The following is a 5,221-nucleotide window of genomic DNA, read 5'->3' as shown; positions in this document are numbered from 1 at the left end:
ACAGGGGCGCAAATCTGGCTGTAGATCTCATCAAGGAGAATCTCTTAATCTAGACCGTCCGATTAAAATAACGGATAGTAAATCTCAACCACAAGATTTGAATAAGATAATCAACTAATGACGTCATGCTGACGTCAGCGGTCAGCATGCACTTTTTGTTGTCGATCTTTGATTGGTTGCTTTGTCGGATTTTAAGGGAGCTTGTCTCCCACTCACAAATGTAAAAGGTTTATCGACCGTTGGATCTGAATCCACCATGATGACTTTAATTAGATCTCATGAGATCCTTAAGATCGGAATCTTTTTTTATACCTTCTATGCACGCGCGAAACACCACAACATACCTTGATAAGGTGTAGTGTCAGTGCATCAAGGATTATGCACCTAACCAATCAAATTCTATTTGCAAGTATCTATCTCGTCCATGTCAGCACAAAATCTCAGTAACCTTTGGATGGGCTTCAAGCCTATGTGGTCGAATCTATACCATCCATTTCACTTCCTTTTACTCCTCTTTATTACAATCAAGCCCCTGCCTCCATATATTTCAATGCTTAAAAACCCCTGCAACTCAGACCTTCAGAATCGTGAAATTACAAAAAAAACCCTTAAAATTTCAAAAATAAATTCCAAAAAATCCACCCAACACCGAGAGCAACTTATGGATTTTCGGTTTGGATTTTCGAACCGACTTTACGGAAACACTTATAACTTTTTCATACGATATCCGATCGAGATGAAACAAAGTGTGTTGGAACCGTAACTGGATGCTCTACGACTTTACAGAAGACTCAATCATCTGAATCATCCATATAAAAAGACCAAAACTCCCCTAGACCTTTCCAATGATGTATCTTTCTCATACGGAATCCGAACGCGATGAAATCAAAACCGTTGGAAAAATTGGATTTTTTTTGTATTATTACATGGAGAACACTTTCTTTAAAAAATTCATCTTCAATGTCGAAACTGCCATCGACTACCACAAATGCCGTAACTTCTTCATACAGTATCGGAATGCGACAAAATTAGATGCACTGGACTAGATAAATTACAATATATATTTTTTATGAAGAAAAAATCTTCCAAAAATGTCATTTTCACTGCTAAAAATACCTCCGATCATAAATAGATCAATTTTACCAGTTTTGACTTAGAAACCCGCACCACATAGTAAGGATGTATCAAACCATTCCATGCATACCAAGTAGTTCTGTTATCTCATCGGTGACACTAGACACTGTCATGTCATCATTTTCATCCAAAGTCACCCAAACTGGCCACATCATCATCGTTACGTGGTCGAGTTGCCAACAAGGACAACCATAAAACAACAGCAATTTGCAGTGAGAGTGGCAAGCTTATCCTCTCTAATTGTCAGATCCCAGTTCATGCACATGAGAGTAAGGTTAGTCTTCTCTCTCCATTCAACATCATTGTCCCCAACCAACATTGGGAGACAGAATTGGTTATCTAACATAACTGCAAAATAAAATCGACTATAAATAAGCATGATCAATTAAAATAACAACAATACTAAAATTAACTCATGTTATTTTAGTGATAAAAAATCAAGCTCTCTACAACTTGCCTATAGGCTAGGGCTGCAAGTTACTATGATTTTATTTCTTTATATTAAAAAAAAAACAATTATTTTAAATTTTCAATGTTAGACTTATGTCAATTACAACATACCTGTGGGCATCAGCTGCAATTAACTGTAGTCTAAAGTTAAATGACAAGACTAGAATGCATCTCATCAGACAAGCCTACCTGTGGGTGTCAGCTGTCTTAATGTTCAACATTACTATCTCATCGCAACTTACCTGCACTGAAACAAACACTACTTGTGGGTATCCTGTTTATTTTTGTACAAAAGTTACAAAATTTAGATGTTTTTTTCTATATTTATAATATTGCCTCAAAAATCATTATTATGGGATTTTAAAATGATGGAATAAATGGCATACCAATCCCCTTAATGGCAATCTTGTAAATACAAGATAACACTCTAATGTTATGAGTTTGCATGATTTATGAGGTTCTTAATTAGGTTATGTTTTCATATAATAAATAAATAAATAGCATGCTCACAACATCAATTTGAATCAAAACACCATAATATACACATATGTAGTCTTAATGTAGCCAAACAAGCCCTAATGTCTCTACTTAATGGTATATTTTAATGTCTTCTTTTTCTATTATGAAGCATTGAAATATAACCTTTAAGAGAACCAAAATGTGTACTCCCACTGTTCTTACGTACCCTTAAAATTTGGAGTAAAAGCCCTAAATAAAAGCAAAAGTGACTTTAAATGAAGTCAGAAAAAATATTTGTCTGAAATTATTCTTTTAAAGTGTTTCTGTCAGATGCACTTCACAAAAGCACTTTACAGAAAAATACAAACAGAAGCGTTTAAAAAAAAATTTGTTTATATTATAGAATGATTCATGTAAATATAAAACAAAAAAATCTATTTACTGCAGTAATTTAAAAGTTTAAAAGAAACTTCAAATTGAATCACAAATAACCAGAATTGAAAACGTCATAATGGGGCTTTTTTTAGGGGAGAAATTACCTAGATCCACTAGATAACATAATTTATTACAAGAGAGGAGGGTCCAAAATTTATTTTACATTCACTAGTTTCAAGTTTAAAAATATTTACTTAATCCCCAATGTTAGTTATTGTTCATGAAGGCCAAGAAAAAATAAAAGTAAACTCCCTAAAATAATCTCAATCTTACATAACGTGCATAACTGCTGAGGTGGAATCACATTAATAGTCTTGCCACCATAGGAAGATAAGAATTTCAAGTCTTCCCACTAAGGGGACCTTATATTTCATCAGAGATTCCGATCCGATTCAAAATAACACTTGTGGTACACCAAGAAGTGTACTACCAAATGTACTGAGAATCAAGTTTCCAATTAGTCTTTTACCCAGAAAGCACGCCTGAGGGTAGTCTAGGAAACAAAAATTCCCTTCACCATTTCCACACATTCTCTATTTCTCTTCAGAGCAGAGAGAAGAGAAGAGAAGAGAACCAAATCGCCATGGATAGAGAACCATAGGAGCTTCAGTTTCTCGGATTGTTTGGAATCTACAAGGAATCCTTCAAGATCATACTCTCGTGGAGAAAAATCTTCAATAAGATCACCCTTGCCCTAATCCTCCCACTCACCTTCATCTTCCTAGCTCACATCCAAATCTCTGACCTCATCATGTCTAAACTCATCCAAAACGAAGAAGCCCTAGACTACACTCGCTCAAATACACCCACCTACCAATGCCTTAGCCATCGAATCTCATCGGAATGGGTCGCTGATTGGCTCTTCAAGGCGACTTATCTCATCATCCTTCTCATCTTCTCCCTTCTCTCCACCTCTGCTACTCAATCTCTTCTATTTACACCGGTTAAGAATTGACTTTCAAAAAAATCATGACCGTCATCCCCAGGATCGAAATCCTCAACGGCAAGCGAATCCGACAGAGGTTGGCGGAGGCAATTTTGGATGCCGACAAGTCACATAACACTTGGACGATCAGATTTGAACCCCCTCTTCTTCTTCTTCTTCTTCTTCTTCTTCTTCTTCTTCTATTCACTTCTTCCTCCTCTTTCTCTCTCTCTCTCTCTCTCTCTCACACACACACACACACGCAGAATGAATCGATGTTGCAAGGAAATGGGAGTGATCAGTTACATGATCCAACCCAATTTCCATAGTTCAAGCTTCACATTTCTGATGAGTCTTTCAAGCTAATTTCTAGAGAAACCAACAACCAATCTTACCAACGAGGGTTTCAAATTACGATCCGAGGACTATCGAACCAAAGATTAACAAAAACCAGAAAATTTTGGAAAATAAATACAAAATTCAAACAATCCATCAAGAACAGATAACAGAATAGAAAAGGAAAATTCATGACTTTTGTTAAAATTTTCCTTTTTCTGAAAGTAGGTTGAATTGATACCTACTGATTGAGAAATTCAGAATGACAGATGAGGGAATTCCATACGAGTGAAGAGTAGAGCTGAACAAATGACTTCAATTGCCTCTCCTGACTCGACATCCAAGCGAACACCACAATAATTGCTTCAATTTTCTCATTAGCATTTTGGCCCCAATAGAAGGTATCTCTTTCCCCCCACATCTTCCTCCTTCCCTCCAGAAATCATACCTAGACGTTTTCCTCTCTTCAACTTAAAAAACCCAGTGTCTTCACCAAAGCCCTAGAAATTGCATAAGCCATAGTTGCAGGATTCCAAAGTTCAGACAGATGGTGCAACGTCAAAAGAGAGATCATCTCTCTCACCTATTTCTCCCCAAGATCTGACCATCCACGTGTCACATGACACATGGACTAGATCACATTGGTTTCCAAGACGCAATACTTATGTGATTTCACCTCGGCAGTTATACATGATAAGTAAAGTTGGGGTTATTTTAGGGAGTTTGCTTCTATTTTTTCTTGGGTCTCATGAACAATAACTAACTTTGAGGATCAAGTAAATATTTGAACAATTTACATCCCCCTCCCATATATTTTGCTATTATTCCAAGCTCCTCCCTTATGTTTTCAAATATTCTGCAGACCTCCCCTGTCAGTTAACACTGTTAGTTGTGGATGTTAAAATACGATTCTATCCTTTTTGCCTTTACTAACTTATTCGTTTTTCGATTTTACCCTTATCCCTACCGTCATAACCCTCAATATTAAACCCTTACATTTCACTCATCTCCATCACCACGACAGGGAGGAGTTTGGACCCATCAGGCACGATCGACGGTGACAAAGAGATCGACAGCTATGGAGAGATCGACAGCAATGTAGAGATCGACGGTGACGGAGAGATTGATATCAATAGATCTCCACCACCCTGTGGTGTAAGTTTATACAACCAGCCGATCTCCACTGTCTTGTGATGTAAGTTTCTACAACCAAATACTAGAAGTAGAATTAATTTTTTGGATGCATCCATTTGATATGTGATCTCGTCATTCTTTGCAAGCTACAACCAAATACTAGAAGTAGAATTAGTTCTTACAATGAAGTCATATTGCATTAGATTTCCTTGTTTTATTGTACTTATACTAGAGTGTTGGTCAGGATGAAAGTCTTGATGACAGTTTAGTGAGAATGTGATTCACTAGTGCTGCATGCCAAGGAATTATTTTGCATTCCTTTTTCAAGAGGGGATGAGAACACATATT

General features: G+C 36.7%; 1 long non-coding RNA gene across 2 annotated transcripts; it reads right to left on the bottom strand.

The window, feature by feature from the left end:
* Positions 1-1,017: 1,017 nt before the first annotated feature.
* Positions 1,018-4,276, bottom strand: LOC122058461. Of its 2 annotated transcripts, none has more exons than XR_006133779.1 (3): positions 3,981-4,276; positions 1,696-1,831; positions 1,018-1,482 (listed from the first exon to the last, which is right to left on the bottom strand). It is a non-coding gene; the product is annotated as an uncharacterized LOC122058461 (long non-coding RNA). The 2 variants fall into 2 exon arrangements; XR_006133780.1 differs by having other exon boundaries at positions 1,774-1,831.
* Positions 4,277-5,221: the final 945 nt, after the last annotated feature.

Source organism: Macadamia integrifolia, chromosome 12 (assembly GCF_013358625.1).
Source record: "Macadamia integrifolia cultivar HAES 741 chromosome 12, SCU_Mint_v3, whole genome shotgun sequence".
Classification (NCBI taxonomy): domain Eukaryota; kingdom Viridiplantae; phylum Streptophyta; class Magnoliopsida; order Proteales; family Proteaceae; genus Macadamia; species Macadamia integrifolia.
The sequence above is the reverse complement of the archived record's forward strand: the minus strand, read 5'-3'. Positions and strand labels throughout refer to the sequence as shown.